The 12,918-nt window shown below is 36.7% G+C and overlaps 2 long non-coding RNA genes across 6 annotated transcripts in view; both read left to right on the top strand.

The window, feature by feature from the left end:
• LOC137653156 (uncharacterized) overlaps nt 1-12,918 on the top strand; it is a 286,289-nt gene that overhangs the window by 118,452 nt on the left and 154,919 nt on the right. The gene's annotated exons all lie outside the window — the stretch shown is intronic.
• The window catches only part of LOC137653504 (uncharacterized), a 31,763-nt gene continuing 19,580 nt past the window's right edge, over nt 736-12,918 (top strand). For 4 of the 5 annotated variants that reach the window (XR_011046496.1, XR_011046497.1, XR_011046498.1 and 1 more), the window contains exon 1: nt 805-964. This is a non-coding gene — a long non-coding RNA (uncharacterized lncRNA). Of the gene's footprint in view, nt 965-12,918 lie in introns of all 5 variants that reach the window. The other variant, XR_011046499.1, reaches the window with a different exon arrangement.

The raw sequence follows: 12,918 nt of genomic DNA on the forward strand, positions 1-12,918 counted from the left end.
ACAGAAGTAGTATAGATAAGATGCATTCTAAAAAATAGTATAGTGACTTTCTAACATGATTAGTTAAAGACTTTTGTATTAGATGTCACGTATGCTTTGAATTCTAATATGAGATGCCAGGCACTGATGGAGACTTTCTATTCTTGGTTATTAAACCTTTAGTCTATGTCATGGTTACGTAGGCGAGTGACATCATAATCTACGTTTTCTATAGATACGTATATTACGTGAAGCACAACAATGGGTAACTCAATAAGATAGGAAAAATAAAAAAGGGGATATACTCTCTCACAGGTATGATACTCGAGAATAATACTTTACCCGAGGTCCTTTGAATGTACTCGGAGTATATTTAAAAGACCTTGACTTTACCTAATGTATAAGTGAGCATTATCCTGTAACTCCCATACTAAAAATTCGCACTAATTCTCGTCCTGTTTCGAGAGTGTGAGAGAAATTCTCTTACATTTCCAAATGGTGCGAGCTTCCACACACTGTAAATTGGCTAATAGCTTCAATATATAAGAAATTTTGAAATAATACATAAATAAACACACACACACATATATATATATATATATATATATATATATATATATATATATATATATATATAACAGTAAAATTCGTTATCGTTTTGTCATAATTTTGCTCTTCAACAATTTCATAGTTTTGCCTAGATGTTTATATTTTTCCCAACAGATGTCAGTGTTAGTTAAGAGCAAGACAACATTCCTTTAGAGTCCTTGTTTGTCTTAACCAATCAGGACACTCATTTGCTTCTTTTCTGAAAACAAAATGTAACACGTTTGCGCCATTGGTCGAAACATTGAGAAGAGGATCTGGGAGAGAAAGCATGGCAGCCATTTATGTAAACTGTAAGCGTAACGGATTGAATTCCTACGGAAGGAGCTTTTAACCTTAGGAATATGGTTTATAATGGTTATTGAACGGTGACCCATAGGTAAATTTCTATTGTTTTAAGTGGTTATATGAACACGTATCCATTTTACAAAATGGCTATCGGTTGTGATAATTCTAGTGAGCTTCACTAGTGTGGTATGAGTTTAGTGTTCGTAGTACTTTAAAGTCGAAGTGATCGTGACTTGACCATGATGGTGAGAAAAGTAGGAGTTGGCATTTTGTGTGTTACTTAAACGTTGAAAGTTTTTGTATGTAAACTAAATTACTACAGGTTGTAAAAGCTGATGGTATAAGATACTCAAGGTGCAGACCTGTAACAAAAACTAATTTGTCTCGAGGAATTGATTATAAGTTATCAGCGACACGACTAATGCGATACTAATTTCTAGCGGAATTGAAATTTTCTATAAGAAATGGACGAGTACCGAGTATCTTTGCATGGTTTTCGCTAAAGAGGGTGTGTAGCATAAGTTTACGTATCGATCTACAAAAAGTGTACTCGTCAATTCTTTTGCCAAGTCCATTTATAACTTTAGAGAGATTGGTTACGGGTTACTGCGCAAGCGAAGCTTTTATTCTCTTGAGTGATTTTGTTGTTGTACATCGTATTCATTAACTGGTATTTTGAACACATTAACATTTCAAATATTCACACGCTCCAGGATGGTTTGTCAACTTTTTTTTTTCCATATTGGTCGTTAGTTCCACCATGACTAGAGTTTGAAGATTTATTTCTCTCGGGGAATTAAATAATTTAGTGTAATTTAATTTTGCTTGAAACACACCTTTAGTCTAGCTATTGGTACTCGTGTGAAAGTAAATCTCCGTAATAAGGACACTCATGTTTGGTGAGTTCAACTCCTCCACTTACCGCTTCCCATAATAGAGCAGCGAGAATATTTACCTTAAGGGCTGCTTTTCTGGTCCCATATATTAGGGGAGCACTACTCTCTACAGGACCTTTAGTCATTTTATATTGATTACAAGGCATTTGGTATTTCGCACCACATAGTTTGTCAAATCCACACTATCGAAGCGTATAAAGAACAAGAAAGTCTTTAGTTTTCTTTGGAAATTAAGTAAGAATTTTAGATTACAAATAGATTCTTTGTTTACGAAAAGTTTTTATAATAGGTTAATAACACTGGATTTTCAGTTATGACTAAAGGTGAAGGTTGGAAACCAGTGGAATCCAAAACTAGATATAATGGATATTAAATACAAAATTAGAATTAAGCTTCCATAAGGATGATTAGAATATATAAGCTTCCATAAGGATGGTTACAATGTATAATAAGTCCCCAGCTTTCATACTTATGGATTTTTTTCTTTTAATTTTTTCTTAGTTTCTTAGAGGCTTAGTATCAATATTTCGGATACCTTTGTACATCATTGGTGGGTTAATTAAATTAATCAAATTTTATTTGTTAATAGTATAGCATATTTTATATTTTAAAATATTCATTAACCTAATTTTATCCTAACTTCACGTTCTCAATTCTAATATTATTGTTAACGAAGATTACGATCTGCATAATGTTCAATCTAATACTTTTCTTAGCTTTTGTCAGTACGAAAAGCTAAAAGAATTTTACTTGGTATCTCTAAGTCTTTCTCCTTCAGAAAAGTCTTCATAACTCTTGTATAGAGCAATCAGTGGATTATCACCACTTGAACAGGTAAAAAAAAAAATTGCAGTGAACTATTATAATATTTTCAAGTGGCTATTTTACAGTGTACCTTACTAACTTGCATCAATAGGTCATGGACTATTATTTCAAATTATACTGGAACTTAAGTGAAAAGTTTTGAGATATAAATGGCAGGGTAGTTTGTAGCGCTACGGACAAGCGTCCTAATTTGCTTATTATCGCTCCGACTGTTATCTTGTATAGAATAAAAACGTTTGGAAATGGTCTATGGATCTTAAATATGTTGTGTAAGGGGGGGGGGGGTCCGGGGGGCGCAGCCCCCCTGTGTAAGGACACGGCTTTTAGCATAGGTTAGGTGGATTTTTTAAGTTAGCTTCTCCCGTCGTACTCGTAGGTAAGGAAACTGTTGTGTAAGGGGGGGGGGGGGGGGCAAGCCCCCCTGGGTAAGGATATGGCTTCTAGCATAGGTTAGGTGAGTTTTTTTAAGTTAGCTTCTCCTGCCAAAATCGTTTTTAGAACGACGGCCAGTTCAGAATTTTCCCGTTTACTACGGGATCTGGCCGTCACCCTACAAAGGCTCCAAATGGCATTTTGAAATGGTATACTGTAGGTGGCTGTAAGGCAAGTTTCCATAACTTTCAGATTTGTGCAAGTTATCCAAAGTTTTCCAAAGTTTTCCAAACTGCTAGTTCGCGGGTAAAAAATTCTCTAGCAAATGTTGATAGTGAGATAAGTAGGAGTTGGCATTCTGCGTTACTTAAACGTTGAAAGTTTTTGTATGTAAACTAAATTATTATAGGTTATAAAAGCTGATGGTATAAGGTACTCAAGGTGCAGACCTGTAACAAAAACTAATTTGTCTCGAGGAATCGATTATAAGTTATCAGCGACACGAGTAATGAGATACTAATAAATTGTCTTTCTCATAAGTAAAAAGACACTCGAGTGTAGACCTCCAGGGCAGGTCAGTTCCCTATATAATAGCATTTATATGTTTCAGAAATATCTAAACTGGTCTAATCTCGAAATGGTGAAACCTAATTTTAAACTCTTGGATCCTGATGGTGATATGGATGACGGGCCAAATCTAATCACTTATAAGTTAGCCTATAATATTTTATTAATTTATCCGTAACTATTGTTTTAATTAGGCTGGTGAAATGTAAAATCACAACCTCCTGATTGAGATAATTAAAGAGCTTTATATCAAAGTATTAGCACTAGGGAATTAGAATCTTTGTTTGCCGTATTCTAGGTAAAACTAATTTATATTTCAGTATTTTTTTTTAATTATAAATTTCAAAATTTGCCCTCGGCAATCTTGCCACTTTTTTTTCTTTTGTGCTAGATTAGTTTAGAGAAAATTTAATGGGTGTGGCGAAGTATTTATCAAATTTTTATATGGCAGATCAATTTATAAAGATTCTTTGGGTGATGAATGAAAAAAAGTTCTGATAAAACTAAAAACCTTTTCATTTCCAGTCTGCTAAAAATTTGCGGTAGCAAATAAAAAACAATCCTGGAATAAATGTTGATAATCATTTAGTTTTAACACCGGATATAAAAATTCAGTTTATCTATAACATTTTTCCTAAGACTTTCCATTTTCGTCGCCTATTTTTCCATCTGACAACTGATCCTTGAGTTTCTCGAGCGTTAAAGATTCAGTTAGCGGCTTACAAGGGCTGTCCTAACCTATTGCTGAATATACTGTCAGCACCTCGGTTGTTTGGTCCACGGCTCCTTATTCAACATACTCAGAGCAGCCCTAAGAGTCTAATTCCTAGGGGTTCCCCCATCCGCCACCCGGGGAACGCGTCTGGTAGGAGTTTTCTCTCTCCCAGACACCTGATATATTGACATAAAAGTGATATTACGGTTACCAACCCGTAAAAGATAAGGTTTTTGTAAGAAACCATAAATGGGAGATGTCCATAGTGAACCGATAGGAGACATAAACGAGGCCAGTATGTTACCATTTTGAGTAACCCTACGAGTAGAAGCAAGCGATCTGATTCGAATGACTCAATGGTACTGAAATTAGTGGAAAGATTTAGTTGAGGATTTAGTAGGAAAATAGTATAATTAATTTAGTTGTGCAAGGACGTTAATACTTGAAGGTTAAAGTGAAATTTTTAAGACTTTTTAAATATTTCATAATTTATTAGGGTAAGTCTAATTATCGAAAATAAGACCTATAGCAGTAAATATGCTTAAGTAAATCATAGCTCTTATTAAGATTTACAGATTGCTAGTTAAGAGATACGGCAATTCCCTGTGTGTGTTGTTCAGCGTTAACGTGTAGGTCCCCTCGATATTGGGGAAGTGCAGGAAAGACATTTTAGCTAAAGGCTGGTTAGTTATCTTTTTAACTTATCCATTGAATATCCAATGTTCCTTTTGGAGATAGACTGATAAACAGTAAAACGCATATTGTGGTAAGGTGGTCGTTTTCTCTACAGTAAACTACGTAACTTTTTTTTTTTCTTTATAAAATTTGACTATTCTGTAGTAAAATATCAAGTCGTACCGATAGTACGGAAAGTTTAGAATGATTTCAGTATCATAAAGGGGTATTTGTTATGGGGAAGTTAATATACTTTTGCAAGACAACGTAAAATATTTTTTCATCAGTCGTAGTAAGAACTGTAAAGATAGTTTATGCGTTTCAAGGGAAATCTATTTTAGCTTTTTGTTGCTGACCAGTGGATGTAAATTTTGAAGTACAAATACTTGTTAAATTTTTAAAGTTTTCTTTCATTTAAATTTTATAAATTTACACATCAGGCTATAAAGCGAATTTTATTCAATAGTTTGTGTAGCCTGTACCATTATTGTTACTTTCACAGAAATGACCCCATGAGATAATGTCGTTATGGTGGATTTTATTTTCATTGTAATTACACGTTTTAGTATGGGATCTATAATACCTCCTACAAAGGACATCTGGATTTCTTATCAGATATTTTGTCAGGATTTTTTATTTACCATTGGATAAAAAGTTTAGAATGGGTTTAGGCTCATCTGCTATAAAACATCGAACAGGTTTTGGCTCATCTGCTATAAAACATCGAACGGGTTTTGGCTCATCTGCTATAAAACATCGAACGGGTTTTGGCTCATCTGCTATAAAACATCGAACGGGTTTTGGCTCATCTGCTATAAAACATCGAACGGGTTTTGGCTCATCTGCTATAAAACATTAAATGGGTTTTGGCTCATATGCTATAAAACATCGAACGGGTTTTGGCTCATCTGCTATAAAACATCGAACAGGTTTTGGCTCATCTTCTATAAAACATCGAACGGGTTTTGGCTCATCTGCTATAAAACATCGAACGGGTTTTGGCTCATCTGCTATAAAACATCGAACGGGTTTTGGCTCATCTGCTATAAAACATTAAATGGGTTTTGGCTCATATGCTATAAAACATCGAACGGGTTTTGGCTCATCTGCTATAAAACATCGAACAGGTTTTGGCTCATCTTCTATAAAACATCGAACGGGTTTTGGCTCATCTGCTATAAAACATCGAACGGGTTTTGGCTCATCTGCTATAAAACATCGAACGGGTTTTGGCTCATCTGCTATAAAACATCGAACGGGTTTTGGCTCATCTGCTATAAAACATCGAACGGGTTTTGGCTCATCTGCTATAAAACATCGAACGGGTTTTGGCTCATCTGCTATAAAACATCGAACGGGTTTTGGCTCATCTGCTATAAAACATTAAATGGGTTTTGGCTCATATGCTATAAAACATCGAACGGGTTTTGGCTCATCTGCTATAAAACATCGAACGGGTTTTGGCTCATCTGCTATAAAACATCGAACGGGTTTTGGCTCATCTGCTATAAAACATCGAACGGGTTTTGGCTCATCTGCTATAAAACATCGAACGGGTTTTGGCTCATCTGCTATAAAACATTAAATGGGTTTTGGCTCATCTGCTATAAAACATCGAACGGGTTTTGGCTCATCTGCTATAAAACATCGAACGGGTTTTGGCTCATCTGCTATAAAACATCGAACGGGTTTTGGCTCATCTGCTATAAAACATTAAATGGGTTTTGGCTCATATGCTATAAAACATCGAACGGGTTTTGGCTCATCTGCTATAAAACATCGAACAGGTTTTGGCTCATCTTCTATAAAACATCGAACGGGTTTTGGCTCATCTGCTATAAAACATCGAACAGGTTTTGGCTCATCTGCTATAAAACATCGAACGGGTTTTGGCTCATCTGCTATAAAACATCGAACGGGTTTTGGCTCATCTGCTATAAAACATCGAACGGGTTTTGGCTCATCTGCTATAAAACATCGAACGGGTTTTGGCTCATCTGCTATAAAACATCGAACGGGTTTTGGCTCATCTGCTATAAAACATTAAATGGGTTTTGGCTCATATGCTATAAAACATCGAACGGGTTTTGGCTCATCTGCTATAAAACATCGAACGGGTTTTGGCTCATCTGCTATAAAACATCGAACGGGTTTTGGCTCATCTGCTATAAAACATTAAATGGGTTTTGGCTCATCTGCTATAAAACATCGAACGGGTTTTGGCTCATCTGCTATAAAACATTAAATGGGTTTTGGCTCATATGCTATAAAACATCGAACGGGTTTTGGCTCATCTGCTATAAAACATCGAACAGGTTTTGGCTCATCTTCTATAAAACATCGAACGGGTTTTGGCTCATCTGCTATAAAACATCGAACAGGTTTTGGCTCATCTGCTATAAAACATCGAACGGGTTTTGGCTCATCTGCTATAAAACATCGAACGGGTTTTGGCTCATCTGCTATAAAACATCGAACGGGTTTTGGCTCATCTGCTATAAAACATCGAACGGGTTTTGGCTCATCTGCTATAAAACATCGAACGGGTTTTGGCTCATCTGCTATAAAACATTAAATGGGTTTTGGCTCATATGCTATAAAACATCGAACGGGTTTTGGCTCATCTGCTATAAAACATCGAACAGGTTTTGGCTCATCTTCTATAAAACATCGAACGGGTTTTGGCTCATCTGCTATAAAACATCGAACGGGTTTTGGCTCATCTGCTATAAAACATCGAACGGGTTTTGGCTCATCTGCTATAAAACATCGAACGGGTTTTGGCTCATCTGCTATAAACCATCGAACGGGTTTTGGCTCATCTGCTATAAAACATCGAACGGGTTTTGGCTCATCTGCTATAAAACATTAAATGGGTTTTGGCTTATCTACTATAAAACATCGAATGGGTTTTAATCATTTACTCTTTATTTACGGGATCTTCAGTAGCATATGTTCTGAAAGTCAAATTAATGTGGCCAACTGAAAATAAATTCCTGAAGCAAAACTTAGACAATTACTTTAGTGGAGTAATAATTTTCATTATTGAAAATATTGGGCATCTGAGTGTCGGAAAAAAACCCTATTTCAAACTATTTTACCTAGTTTTCTACTCTGTATTTAAATCATGGAGGTAGAGATACCCAAAAAGCGCACATTATTTTTTTAATCATAAATTTTCTCGCACGAAATTTGTAAAAATTCAGAAATATTAAACCTTCATATACTGAGAGACTGTTCAATTATGCAGAGATGTTTGAGAGATGGATTGCATTAATTTGGTGTAATATAAATAAAGGGAAGTAATTAAGAAAAAAAAAAGGCTTGGTACCACTTATTCTCAAGAATAAGTCTGGTTAGTTGCAACGTGATTTGCTCTACATAAAATTTCCCTTCTCTTCAGTAATTTGTTAGTTGCAATGTGATCTGCTGTACATGGAATTAGTTTCTTGAATGAGTCTGGTTAGTTGCAACGTGGTTAGTTGCAACGTGGTTAGTTGCAACGAGGTTAGTTGCAACGTGATCTGCTGTACGTAGGATTTCCATTGTCTTCAGAGTGATTTGTTAGTTGCAATATTATCTGCTGTACATGGAATTAGTTTCTTGAATGAGTCTGGTTAGTTGCAACGTGGTTAGTTGCAACGAGGTTAGTTGCAACGTGGTTAGTTGCAACGTGATCTGCTGTACATAGGATTTCCTTTGTCTTCAGAGTGATTTGTTAGTTGCAATATTATCTGCTATACATGGAATTAGTTTCTTGAATGAGTCTGGTTAGTTGCAACGAGGTTAGTTGCAACGAGGTTAGTTGCAACGAGGTTAGTTGCAATGTGATCTGCTGTACATAGGATTTTCATTGTCTTCAGAGTGATTTGTTAGTTGCAATATTATCTGCTGTACATGGAATTATTTTCTTGAATGAGTCTGGTTAGTTGCAACGAGGTTAGTTGCAACGTGGTTAGTTGCAACGTGATCTGCTGTACATAGGATTTCCATTGTCTTCAGAGTGATTTGTTAGTTGCAATATTATCTGCTATTCATGGAATTAGTTTCTTGAATGAGTCTGGTTAGTTGCAACGTGGTTAGTTGCAACGTGGTTAGTTGCAACGTGATCTGCTGTACATAGGATTTCCCTTGTATTCAGAGTGATTTGTTAGTTGCAATATTATCTGCTATACATGGAATTAGTTTCTTGAATGAGTCTGGTTAGTTGCAACGTGGTTAGTTGCAACGTGGTTAGTTGCAACGAGGTTAGTTGCAACGTGATCTGCTGTACATAGGATTTCCCTTGTCTTCAGAGTGATTTGTTAGTTGCAATATTATATGCTATACATGGAATTAGTTTCTTGAATGAGTCTGGTTAGTTGCAACGAGGTTAGTTGCAACGAGGTTAGTTGCAACGTGATCTGCTGTACATAGGATTTCCCTTGTCTTCAGAGTGATTTGTTAGTTGCTATATTATCTGCAGTACATGGAATTAGTTTCTTGAATGAGTCTGGTTAGTTGCAACGAGGTTAGTTGCAACGAGGTTAGTTGCAACGTGATCTGCTGTACATAGGATTTCCCTTGTCTTCAGAGTGATTTGTTAGTTGCAATATTATCTGCTATACATGGAATTAGTTTCTTGAATGAGTCTGGTTAGTTGCAACGAGGTTAGTTGCAACGAGGTTAGTTGCAACGTGATCTGCTGTACATAGGATTTCCCTTGTCTTCAGAGTGATTTGTTAGTTGCTATATTATCTGCAGTACATGGAATTAGTTTCTTGAATGAGTCTGGTTAGTTGCAACGAGGTTAGTTGCAACGAGGTTAGTTGCAACGTGATCTGCTGTACATAGGATTTCCCTTGTCTTCAGAGTGATTTGTTAGTTGCAATATTATATGCTATACATGGAATTAGTTTCTTGAATGAGTCTGGTTAGTTGCAACGAGGTTAGTTGCAACGAGGTTAGTTGCAACGTGATCTGCTGTACATAGGATTTCCCTTGTCTTCAGAGTGATTTGTTAGTTGCAATATTATCTGCTATACATGGAATTAGTTTCTTGAATGAGTCTGGTTAGTTGCAACGAGGTTAGTTGCAACGAGGTTAGTTGCAACGTGATCTGCTGTACATAGGATTTCCCTTGTCTTCAGAGTGATTTGTTAGTTGCTATATTATCTGCAGTACATGGAATTAGTTTCTTGAATGAGTCTGGTTAGTTACAACGAGGTTAGTTGCAACGTGATCTGCTGTACATAGGATTTCCCTTGTCTTCAGAGTGATTTGTTAGTTGCAGTATTGTCTGCTGTACATGGAATTAGTTTCTTGAATGAGTCTGGTTAGTTGCAACGTGGTTAGTTACAACGTGATCTGCTGTACATAGGATTTCCCTTGTCTTCAGAGTGATTTGTTAGTTGCAGTATTGTCTGCTGTACATGGAATTAGTTTCTTGAATGAGTCTGGTTAGTTGCAACGTGGTTAGTTGCAACGTGGTTAGTTGCAACGTGATCTGCTGTACATAGGATTTTCATTGTCTTCAGAGTGATTTGTTAGTTGCAATATTATCTGCTGTACATGGAATTAGTTTCTTGAATGAGTCTGGTTAGTTGCAACGAGGTTAGTTGCAACGTGATCTGCTGTACATAGGATTTTCATTGTCTTCAGAGTGATTTGTTAGTTGCAATATTATCTGCTGTACATGGAATTAGTTTCTTGAATGAGTCTGGTTAGTTGCAACGAGGTTAGTTGCAACGTGATCTGCTGTACATAGGATTTCCCTTGTCTTCAGAGTGATTTGTTAGTTGCAGTATTGTCTGCTGTACATGGAATTAGTTTCTTGAATGAGTCTGGTTAGTTGCAACGTGGTTAGTTACAACGTGATCTGCTGTACATAGGATTTCCCTTGTCTTCAGAGTGATTTCTTAGTTGCAGTATTGTCTGCTGTACATGGAATTAGTTTCTTGAATGAGTCTGGTTAGTTGCAACGTGGTTAGTTGCAACGTGGTTAGTTGCAACGTGATCTGCTGTACATAGGATTTTCATTGTCTTCAGAGTGATTTGTTAGTTGCAATATTATCTGCTGTACATGGAATTAGTTTCTTGAATGAGTCTGGTTAGTTGCAACGAGGTTAGTTGCAACGTGATCTGCTGTACATAGGATTTCCCTTGTCTTCAGAGTGATTTGTTAGTTGCAGTATTGTCTGCTGTACATGGAATTAGTTTCTTGAATGAGTCTGGTTAGTTGCAACGTGGTTAGTTGCATCGAGGTTAGTTGCAACGTGGTTAGTTGCAACGTGATCTGCTGTACATAGGATTTCCATTGTCTTCAGAGTGATTTGTTAGTTGCAGTATTGTCTGCTGTACATGGAATTAGTTTCTTGAATGAGTCTGGTTAGTTGCAACGTGGTTAGTTGCAATGTGGTTAGTTGCAACGAGGTTAGTTGCAACGTGGTTAGTTGCAACGTGATCTGCTGTACATAGGATTTCCATTGTCTTCAGAGTGATTTGTTAGTTGCAGTATTGTCTGCTGTACATGGAATTAGTTTCTTGAATGAGTCTGGTTAGTTGCAACGTGGTTAGTTGCAACGTGGTTAGTTGCAATGTGGTTAGTTGCAACGAGGTTAGTTGCAACAAGGTTACTTGCAACGTGGTTAGTTGCAACGTGATCTGCTGTACATAGGATTTCCCTTGTCTTCAGAGTGATTTGTTAGTTGCAGTATTGTCTGCTGTACATGGAATTAGTTTCTTGAATGAGTCTGGTTAGTTGCAATGTGGTTAGTTGCAACGAGGTTAGTTGCAACGTGGTTAGTTGCAATGTGATCTGCTGTACATAGGATTTCCATTGTCTTCAGAGTGATTTGTTAGTTGCAGTATTGTCTGCTGTACATGGAATTAGTTTCTTGAATGAGTCTGGTTAGTTGCAACGTGGTTAGTTGCAATGTGGTTAGTTGCAACGAGGTTAGTTGCAACGTGGTTAGTTGCAACGTGATCTGCTGTACATAGGATTTCCATTGTCTTCAGAGTGATTTGTTAGTTGCAATATTATCTGCTGTACATGGAATTAGTTTCTTGAATGAGTCTGGTTAGTTGCAACGTGGTTAGTTGCAATGTGGTTAGTTGCAACGTGATCTGCTGTACATAGGATTTCCATTGTCTTCAGAGTGATTTATTAGTTGCAATATTATCTGCTGTACATGGAATTAGTTTCTTGAATGAGTCTGGTTAGTTGCAACGAGGTTAGTTGCAACGTGGTTAGTTGCAACGTGATCTGCTGTACATAGGATTTCCATTGTCTTCAGAGTGATTTGTTAGTTGCAATATTATCTGCTGTACATGGAATTAGTTTCTTGAATGAGTCTGGTTAGTTGCAACGTGGTTAGTTGCAATGTGGTTAGTTGCAACGTGATCTGCTGTATATAGGATTTCCATTGTCTTCAGAGTGATTTGTTAGTTGCAATATTATCTGCTGTACATGGAATTAGTTTCTTGAATGAGTCTGGTTAGTTGCAACGTGGTTAGTTGCAACGTGATCTGCTGTACATAGGATTTCCATTGTCTTCAGAGTGATTTGTTAGTTGCAATATTATCTGCTGTACATGGAATTAGTTTCTTGAATGAGTCTGGTTAGTTGCAACGAGGTTAGTTGCAACGTGGTTAGTTGCAACGTGATCTGCTGTACATAGGATTTCCACTGTCTTCAGAGTGATTTGTTAGTTGCTATATTATCTGCAGTACATGGAATTAGTTTCTTGAATGAGTCTGGTTAGTTGCAACGTGGTTAGTTGCAACGTGATCTGCTGTACATTGGATTTCCATTGTCTTCAGAGTGATTTGTTAGTTGCTATATTATCTGCTGTACATGGAATTAGTTTCTTGAATGAGTCTGGTTAGTTGCAATGTGGTTAGTTGCAATGTGGTTAGTTGCAATGTGGTTAGTTGCAACGAGGTTAGTTGCAACGTGGTTAGTTGCAACGTGATCTGCTGTACATAGGATTTCCATTGTCTTCAGAGTGATTTGTT

The sequence above is a fragment of the Palaemon carinicauda genome, chromosome 14, assembly GCF_036898095.1.
Source record: "Palaemon carinicauda isolate YSFRI2023 chromosome 14, ASM3689809v2, whole genome shotgun sequence".
NCBI classification, from domain to species: Eukaryota; Metazoa; Arthropoda; class Malacostraca; order Decapoda; family Palaemonidae; genus Palaemon; species Palaemon carinicauda.